Genomic DNA, 10,515 nt, shown 5'->3' with positions numbered 1-10,515 from the left:
CCCTGTTGCTTTCTAATTTTGTTAAATTGAACAAATATACATTTGAATCCTAACTGAACAAACATGGAATGAGGGGCTGTGGGAAAACTAGGAGTGGATCAGATGTGGCCTCTGCCTTCCAAGAGGTTACAACCCAGTAGGGTGATAAGAAAATGACCAACTGTGGTAAAGGGAGGACAGTGGGGGAAAGGCATGAGATGACTCAGTCTCAGGGGGGTGGTGGGGAAAAGGGAAACAGTTCAGAGGAGGCGGAGGTCACAGTTGACAGGGGACCAGCAAAAGCATTATGAGAAAGGTGACATCTAGATGGACCAAACTATGTGAGCAATGTGGGAGCTGCAACTGTGTAATCACCCGAGTGTCCCTAGATCCCTGTACCCAGTAAGTGCTCAATAAATGTTTGAAGGATTAATTAAATAAGTATTACTGGTGGTATATGTGCTAGTTAAAATAAAGAGTTACTAAACACTATGTTTTTCTTGGGCTTAGAGCATTTGGGGAAAGCTCTTAGTTTAAGCAAGTTTTATGTGTATATACCAAGGGATGCTTTCTCACATTTCAATTCAGTGGCTGCAGTACTTACTGTTCAGCACAAGAGGGAGCTGCTGCCCAGCTTACTTAACTAAAATAGTAGTATTTCTCTAGGTTTGCCCATTTTTTCTCAAATTACAGTGTAATATATTGTGCCACTTAACTACCCTCCCCCCAAATAGCCCACCAACCCCAAATTTCCTATCACAATACAATAAAATTATTATCGATGGTGCATTATTTTCTGAATGATTATTTTCTACATGATTAGTAGGAAAAAATATATTAAAAAATATATAAAAAAATGTTTTATAAACAAATACCTTAGACCAGGCGGACTGTTCTTCAGAGCCCTAAATAATCCAGGGTTTCCCAGTAATGGGAGCTTTGCTTATAAAAATGCTTTAGGACCTCATATGTGGGCAACAAATCTGAGATAACAGTCACTTCTACGTGCCCAAGGTTTCATGAGGATCAAAGTCTAGGAGGGATGTTAGTTGAGTCCAGACCTTTGAACTTAGGATGTGCAATTTCTTTTGCAAAGCGCTACAAAGTGTAGATTACGTAGTAGCCAAAATTCAGGTGTGTCTTGAATAAGAACACCTGATATTTATAGTAATCAGAGTTTAGGGGGGGAATTAGCAAGTAATTGTGTATATGATTTCAAAGGATTTCTTGGTTTACTAACAGATTCTTTACAGAATTTTTCCAACAGCAAGCTTCCTAGTACTGTACATTTAAAAAAAACACTTGAATTCCCCAAATCAAATCTACATACTATTTTTCAGTGACATTGTTTCTGTCAAAGTGTGTACTGTTATCTAAAAACAGCCCCTATAAATGACAGTGTATAGAACATTTAAATGTGGGAGGTAGCATTATTAAGGTAAACGGAGAGCAATGTGTTTTTAGTCACCTGCGAATGAAATAATAGAAAGAGTTTAAAGTGAAAGAACATTTGCCCAATTCATGACCAAATTCAACCTATGTAAAGAAATCTGAATTTCATCTTAAAGAAAGAAAACAATCCCTCTCGTCTTCCCAGAACTATTTCATTATTTATGATTCTTTTTGGAACGGTAAGTCCCAGATTTCTGCCATCACCAACGGCCACACTCTCCCATGTCTGAATGCCCGTGTTTGTACATCACCTTCTACCTGTACTGTTGCTCCATGCTCTTCACTCTTGAAGGGCAAGGACCAGGGCTTCTTGATTTTTGTGTCACTTACAAAGCCTAGCCCAGGGCCAGTGGTGGGCTCTTCATTCACGTTTAGAAAAGAATCACAGCCAAGGGTGACTGATAAATAAATAAAGGAGGAAGAAAATGGGCTCTTAATGCTTAAGGGTTATATGTTTGCTTATTTCTGGTTGATTGGTTGTTAAATCTTAATGCTCCAGTCAAGAGGTAGCAGGGGTGGTGAGGAGCATGGACTCAGGCACATGTGGAATAGTGGGACATGGCGGCAGGAGAAGCAGGGAATGGAAAGGTGAATAAGGAAACCTTTAGGGGTAATGTATCTTGGCAATGGCTTCGTGAGTGTATGCATATATCAAAACATCAAATTGTACATTTTATTTTTTTGTTGTTTTTTTTATTTTTTATTTTTTCTTCATTTTTTTTTTCACACACACACACACACTGTATTTTATTTTTACAAGAGATAAATAGACTGACACCAAGCATTGTACATGGATGACCACAACAAAAGCAACAATGATTGCAATTACCAAACATGAAACACAAGGGTTTATTCTTCATAAAATGTGCAGAACACTGTCTGACATACAGTAAATACTATTAGTGATTATAAAATAGAATAATTATATTGACTGAGAAGTAGTCAAAGTGTACGTTGTTCATTAAAAGCCAAATAAAGCTTTAAAAAATGTAATGGAGATGGAGTGATGAAAATGTTCTGGAATTATATAGTGGTGATTGTTGCATAGCCTTGTATACTAAAAACCACTGAATTGTATACTTTCAAATAGTGAATTTTATGGTATGTGAATTATATCTCAATTACAAAAATGTAATGGAGAAAAATTCAATTCAACAAATATTTATGGACACATAACAGGTACTCAACCTTCTCCTGGGCTCGGTGGAGGATATAAAGCAGTTTAAGACATAATCTTTGCTCTGGAGGGTATTGTTTAAGGAGCACCTGCAGAGTGTCATCGGCACCTTCCCCGGCGTCCTGGAGGACATCACTCTCCACGTTTCTTACACTGAGACTCAGAAGGGTTACGTAGCTTGCCCAAGGTCCCACAGGAAATATGGGTAGCAGGAACCCAGCTGCTTTCTTCAGGTAGGGACAGTCTTGTTGAGGACAGATGATTTACATCTACAGAGTAACTAGTGAAGCAGACATCACAGGAGGTCATCAGGCCCCATATGTGGGATAAGGAAAATCAAGAAGAGCAGCCAGTGGTAGGGGAGGCAAAGGCCTTTAGAGGGGTCTTTATAAAAAGGGGAGATTTGTGCGTGTGAGTCACAGTGGGAGTAGGCATCCTAGACGTGTAAGAAGTGCTCCCTGACCTGCTTTTCCTAGAATTATGCCTATTCTCAGGTTGAAAGCCTTATAGTGATCATGTTAACGAACATGGCATATGAGACATTCAGATGACACAGCTGAAGCCGTAGGCATTTGTTTGGACCAATGACACCAAGGTAGGATGTCAATGAGAGAACAGGAGGATCTAAACACAATTTAATTTGCTTGACTCACCACCCATTTGCTTCTTTCGTCATTTATTCAGTACTTTTTTTTTTTTTTTTTTTGAGCGCCTACCTGACTAATACCTGAGAATATAAACAGAAATAAAATGCAATCTTTGCCTTTCAGGAAGATTCCAAGCTAGGAGTTGACATCAGACAGGTATACAAGAAAACAAAGTGATAAGTGATATATAGCAAAGGGCTATAGAAAGGTGAATGGAAACACAGACTTAGAAACACTACGTTCAGTTGATGTTCAAAAAATAAAGATTGTTGAAGAGGTTTATTTTTCTGGCTAAAACGTATACTCTTGCAAAGTACCTTAACAGGGCCTTTCCCAGCTGATAGAAGGGCAAGAAAGGCTTGGGGAAGAGGTATCCAGGGCTGGGAAGAGACAGGAGACCCCTCCTCACTCTGCTCATGTGGGCTCCCTGGCTGGTGGGTGGGCCACTTGCCCCAAAGTGGTTTTAAATGTAAAGTGGGACAATTTCTCTGCTCTCCCTTTCCGAGTGACTTCCTGAGGGAAGATATGTTGGGGCCTGGTTGGAGGAGGGAGCCAGGCCCCTGAAGGATAGGATTCATCTCCCCCAAGACGAAACCAGTTTCTCTATCTGGGCCTCACTTTCACCCAACCCTCACTCAGGGACTATTTTCAAGGATAAGAAAGGAGCAGTTTGTGATTTTAAAAAACAATACTTTTTATTGTGGTAAAATACACATAGCATAAAAGTAATCATTTTTTTTTTTAAAAGAATTATTTATTTATTTATTTTTGGCTGTGTTGGGTCTTCGTTTCTGTGCGAGGGCTTTCTCTAGTTGTGGCAAGCGGGAGCCACTCTTCATCGCGGTGCGCGGGCCTCTCACTGTCGCGGCCTCTCTTGTTGCGGAGCACAGGCTCCAGATGCACAGGCTCAGTAGTTGTGGCTCACGGGCCCAGTTGCTCCGCGGCATGTGGGATCTTCCCAGACCAGGGCTCGAACCCGTGTCCCCTGCATTGGCAGGCAGACTCTCAACCACTGCGCCACCAGGGAAGCCCAAAAAGTAATCATTTTAACCATCTTTTAGTATACAGTTCAGCAGCATAAGTATGTTCACAAGGTTGTCCAACCGTCACCACTCTCTATTTCCAGAACTTTTTCATCATCCCAAACTGAAATTCTGTACCCCATTAAGCAATAACTTGCCCCTCCCCCCAGCCCCTGGTAACCATATTCTACTTTCTGTCTCTCTGAATTTGACTACTCTAGGTATCTCATTTAAGTGCTATCATATAATATTTGTCCTTTTGCATCTGGCTTATTTCACTTAGCATAATGTTTTCAAGGTTTATCTCTGTTGTAGCATGTGTCAGAATTCCATACCTTTTTAAGGCTGAATATTATTCCGTTGCATGTGTGCATCACATTTTGTTTATCCATTCATCCACTGATGGACACTTGGCTTGTTTCCACCTTTTGACCATCGTGGATAACACTGCTCTGAACATTGGTGTACAAGTATCTGTTCGAGTTCCTGCTTTAAATTCCTTTGGGTTTATACCGTCAAGTAAAATTGCTGGATCGTATGGTAAATCTGTTTTGCTTTTTGGGGGACCACCAAACTGTTTACCATAGTGGCTGCACCATTTTACATTCTCAATACCAATGCACAAGGGTTTCAATTTCTTCACATCCTTATCAATAGCAACTGCAGAAGAATGTGGAAAGGATCCTGAACTTGAGTTGAAAGAAGTCAAGTACCGTTTCTGGCTTTTCCTTTTTACTCCCTTCCCTTCCCAGCTCTGCTTTTTAATAAAATATTTATAGGGGAATAATTTTAGATTTACAGAAAATGTACAAAGATAGTAGCCTTAGTCTGTTTGGGCTGCTATAACAGAATACCATAGACTGGGTGAACAACAGAAATTTATTTCTCACAGTTCTGGAGGCTGGAAGTCCCAGTTCAGGGTGCCAGCATGGTTGGGTTCTGGTGAGGATCCTTTTTGGAGTTGCCGACTACAGACTTATCGCTGTGTCCTCACCTGGTGGAAAGGGTCAGTTAGCTCTCTGGAACCTCTTGAACAAGGGCCTCTTAATCTCATTCATGGGAGCTCCGCCCTCATGACTAAGTATCTCCCAAAGGCCTGACTCCCTAATACCATCATATTGGGCATTAGAATTTCAACATATGAATTTGGGGAAGACACAAGCAATTAGACCGTTGTAACAGTAGAGAGAGTTCCCATATGCCCTTCTCCCAGCTTCCCTCACTATTGACATAGCTATGGTACATTTATCCAAACTAAGCAGTTAAGATTGGTACAATACTATTAACTAAATTATAGACTTTATTCAGATTTCATCAGATTTCTACTAAGGTCCTTTACCTGTTCCAGAGTCCAACCCAGACACCACGTGGCAGTAAGCATATCTGCTTTTTAACTTTTTTTAAAAATAGAGGTATGAATGCCAGATAACAGCATGTTAGTTTCAGGCTCACAACATAATGATTTGATATTTATATACATTGCAAAACGATGACCACAAGTCTAGTTAACATCCATCGTACATAGTTACAAAAAATTTTTTCCAGTGATGAGAACTTGTAAGATGTACTCCCTTAGCACTTTCAAATATGCAGTACAGTATTATTAACTATATTCACCATGCTGTACATTGCATCCCTGACTTATTTATTTTACAGCTGGAAGTTTGTACCTTTTGTCTCCCTTCACCCATTTTGTCCCCCTCCCCTCCAGTCCTCACCTCTGGCAACCACCAATCTGTTCTCTGAATCTATGAGCTTGGTTTTGGGTTTTTATTATAAATTATTATTATTATTTTTAAGATTCCGTGTATAAATGAAATCATTCAATATTTGTCTTTCTCTGACTGATTTCACTTAGCGGAATGCCCTCAAGGGCCATCCAGGTTGTCTCAAATGGCAAGATTTCATTCTTTTTTATGGCTGAATAATATTCTTCTGTGTGTGTGTGTGTGTGTGTGTGTGTGTGTGTGTGTGTGTGTGTGATATTTTCTTTATTCATTCATCCATTGATGGATATATAGGTTGTTTCCATATCTTGGCTATTGTAAATAATGCTGCAGTGAATGTTGGGGTGCATATATCTTTTTGAGTTAGTGTTTTGAATTTATTTGGATAAATTCCAGAAGTGGAACTGCTGGATCATAGGTTAGTTCTATTTTTAATTTTTTGAGGATCCCCCATACTGCTTTCCATAGTGACTGTGTCAGTTTACATTCCCACCAGCAGTGCATGAAGGACCCCTTTTTTCCTCATTCTCTCTAGCACTTGTTATTTCTTGTCTTTTTTTTTAATTGAAGTATAGTTGATGTACAATATGGTGTTAGTTTCAGGTGTACAGCAAAGTGATTCAGTTATATATATATATGTGTGTGTGTGTGTGTGTGTGTGTATATATATATAAATATATATATATTTTAGATTATTTTCCATTATAGGTTATTACAAGATACTGAATATAGTTCCCTGTGCTATACAGTAAATCCTTTTTACTGTTTATTTTATTTATCTATTTTATCTATTTTATCTATAGTAGTTTAGTATAGTAGTTTGTATCTGTTAATCCCATACTCTCAATTTATCCCTCCCCCTCCCCTTTCCCCTTTGGTAACCATAAGTTTGTTTTCTATGTCTGTGAGTCTGTTTCTGTTTTGTAAATAAATTCATTTGTATCATTTTTTAGCTTCCACATATAAGTGATATTACATGATATTTGTCTTCCTCTGTCTGGCTTACTTCTCTCAGTATGATAATCTCTGGGTCCATCCAGATTGCTGCAAATGGCAATATTTCATTCTTTTTTATGGCTGAGTAATATTCTATTATATATATACCATATCTTCTTATCCATTCATCTGTCGATGGACACAGGTTGCTTCCATGTCTTGGCTATTGTAAATAGTGCTGCTGTGAACATTGGGGTGCATGTATCTTTTTGAATTATAGTTTTGTCTGGATATATGCCCAGGAGTGGGATTGCTGGATCATATGGCAACTCTATTTTTAGTTTTTAAAATACTGTTCTCCATAGTGGCTGCACCAATTTACATTCCCACCAACAGTGTAGGAGGGTGCCCTTTTCTCCACATTCTCTCTAATACTTGTTATTTCTTGTCTTTTTGACAATAGCCATTCTGACAGGTGTGAGGTGATGCCTCATTGTGGTTTTGATTCGCATTTCCCTGATGATTAGTGATTGAGCATCTTTTCCTGTTGGCCATCAGTATGTCTTCTTTGGAAAAACGTCTATTCAGGTCCTCTGCCCATTTTAAAATCAGATTGTTTTTTGCTATTGAGTTATATGAGTTCTTTATATTTGGGAGATATTACCCCCTTTTCAGACACATGATTTGCACATGTTTTCTCCAATTCAGTAGGCGGCCTTTTCATTTTGTTGATGGTTTCCATTGCTGTGCGGCAGCTCAGCAGCTTTTTATTTGCTGAGACCCTTCTGACACTCTCCTCTCTGAGCCTCAGTTTTCTCACGTGTCCAATGCGAACAACGATAGCAGCAACCTCTACCCACAGGGTACGGTGAGGACTGAGTGGATAGAAGAGGTGAGAGTGCTTTGTGGGCTGTAAAGCTTCATGCCCACGAAAAGGATTATCATTGAAGCCTGCAGCCTCCCTCCTTTCACCAACTGGCCTCCCTGCCCTGCACCACGTCTTGTGCCTCTTGCTGACTGAGCTGCCAAAGGCCGTCAGAAGGAGGCTCTGCCACCAGGCCTGCCCTGGCCAGAGGAGTCCTGGCGCTCCTGGCCCCGTAGGTGGCACTGACCTGATTGACCGAGGGCTCTGGCCTCTGGCGGGGCCTCCTCCCCGTGCTTCCTGTGTATTTAAAAAGCTCCTCCAGGTGCTGGCAGCTTGACACTTTGGGGGTGGAGAGAGGCTGGAGGTTACAGGCTCAGCTCTCTCCCTGGGCATTTGAGATGACCACTTGGGATATCCTCCGGCCACAGAGGGAGGAAGAAACCATGAGTTGGCTCAGCTGCTTTTTAATTCTCTCCAGGTTGGGGTCGGGCAGGGGTGGTGGGCTGAGGGTACAGGGGTGATATTCTGAGTCTGGTTTGAGAGATTGCAGGAGCTGAGCTCAGCATGCTCTCTCCACTCCTGGCTCCCTCTGGGGCTTCTTGGAAGGATCTCTCGCTTGCTCATGGCCACTCTCTCCCACATGGCTTCTTGGTTAGTGCTTGTAGTGGGTTGAATGGGAGCCCCAAAAGGTCCTAACCTCTGCTACCTGTGAATGTGACATTCTTTAGAAATAGGGTCTTTGTAGATGTAACCGAGTTGAAGATCTTGTGATCAGATCATCTTTTAGGCCCACTCTAAATCCAATGACAGGTGTTTTTATGAAACATAAAAGGAGGCAACACAGAGGCAGAGGAGAAGGTCGTTGAAGACAGACGCAGAGATTGTAGTTATGCTGCCACAAGCCGAGGAACGACACAGGTTGCGGCAGCCACTACAAGCTAGGAGTGAGGCCTGGAGGCCATTCCCCCTCGGAGCCTCCGTAGGGAACCAGCCTGTCAACACCTTGATTTTGGACTGCTGGCCTTGTCTTAGTCAGCCCTGGCTGTCATAACAAGGCACAACAGACTGGGTGGCTTAAACAACAGAAATTAATTTTATCACGGTTCTGGAGATTGGAAGTCTGAGCTCAGGGTGCTGGCATGGTTGGGTTCTGGTGAGGACCTTCCTCCTGACTTGCCGACTGCTGCCTTTTCACTGTGGCCTCACATGGCAGAGAGAATGACAGACAGCAAGCACTCTGGTGTCTCTCCTTAAAAGGGCACTAATCCCATTTTGAGGGCCCCATTTTCATGACCTCATCTAAACCTGAACTCCCCAAAGCCCCATCTTCAAATACCATCACACTGGGGGTTAGGGCTTCAACATATGAATTTGTGGGAGGGACACACAATTCAGTCCATAGCAGGCCTCCAGAACTGTAAGAGAATAACTTTCTGTTGTTTCAGGCCACGCAGTTTGTGGCAGTTTGTTACGGCAGCCTTAGGAAACTGAGACAGTGGTCCTCCCCACTTCCCTAGGCACCCTCCTCAGTGAGACCACCAGTCCAAAAGAAGACTTACAGGCCTCAGCGGGGCCAAGGCAGGTAGCATGCTTGGGGATAGCTGAGGATGTGGATGAATGGTGTGACAGCGGCCTGGGCCCTCTGGGTCCAGACTCAGTGCCCCCAGGAGGACTGGCACTGGGCAGCTGGGGGCTGTCATGGGTGCCCCTCGTCTTTGGCCACATCACTGAGGAGGGGGACCTGGCACTGCACTTGGTGGTGATTCATCAGCATGAGCCCTTCCTGGATTTCCTCCTAGGCTTGTGGCCTGGGCCTGCAAGATGAGCTGGGCCAAACAGCCCTGCACCCGGCAGCCGTCCTGGGGAGGCATCCAGGGTGCAGAAGTCATATGTGGCAGGCACCAGGTTGCACATGGTGGGACCACACCTTGCTGCACCTGCTCTGCCACGTCGCAGCTCCAGTGCCCACCTGGTGCGCGGAGGAGCTGCCCACGCCTACCTCAGTCAGGGCCTGACCACACCCCAGCACCAAATGCCTCAGTTGCCTTGTACCTGGAACCTACTTAGAGAAGCGGAGAGTGAGGAGGACTGGAAACTGCAGCTCTGGTCTGAAAATTATGAGGGCCACGCCCCACTCCACACGCCGTCATCCTCGAAGACGCAGAGATGGTCCAGCTGCTCCCAGGAGGTTGAGCTGACCTCAACAAACCAGAACCCACGTGAGGCTGGAGCCCCCTGCCCTCGGCGGTGGAGACCCAAGCAGCTGACTGGTGGGAGATTCTCCTGAGGGCAGGCTTGGGCCCTGCTGCCCCCAGGTACGCGTGTGCACCTCCCGGGGCAGCCCTGCTCCTGCCCACCCCCTCCTCGCCTGGCCCTTCCGAGCATGGAACATCTGAGGCTGAGGAAAGGATGACAAGCCTAGCTTCTGCAGCAGCAGTAGTGACAGCCACTGCGAGGGTGAGGGCGCGAGCTGAAAGGATAGATTGGGCGGTCCAGCAGCGGGGGCAGGGTACACTGGCCGCTGGGAACGGGGAGAAGAGGTAGCAGGCAGAGCACTGAGACCGACTGTGGGCTGGAGCAATTGGAGAATTCAGGCAGCAGAGTGCAAGTGTCCTCATGGAGCAGTCAGCACAGACCTGGACAGGGGTGGTGGGAAGGACTTGGACAGCAGTGGCTGAAAATTAAAGCAACGGCAGAGGTAGAACTCAGG

General features: G+C 43.7%; 1 pseudogene; it reads left to right on the top strand.

The window, feature by feature from the left end:
* The first annotated feature begins 1,989 nt into the window (after positions 1-1,989).
* Positions 1,990-10,349, top strand: LOC137764630 (NF-kappa-B inhibitor beta pseudogene; annotated as a pseudogene).
* The last annotated feature ends 166 nt before the right edge of the window (positions 10,350-10,515 follow it).

This window comes from Eschrichtius robustus, chromosome 5, assembly GCF_028021215.1.
Source record: "Eschrichtius robustus isolate mEscRob2 chromosome 5, mEscRob2.pri, whole genome shotgun sequence".
Taxonomy (NCBI): domain Eukaryota; kingdom Metazoa; phylum Chordata; class Mammalia; order Artiodactyla; family Eschrichtiidae; genus Eschrichtius; species Eschrichtius robustus.
Note: the sequence above shows the minus strand (reverse complement) of the source record. Positions and strands in the feature narration are given on the sequence as shown.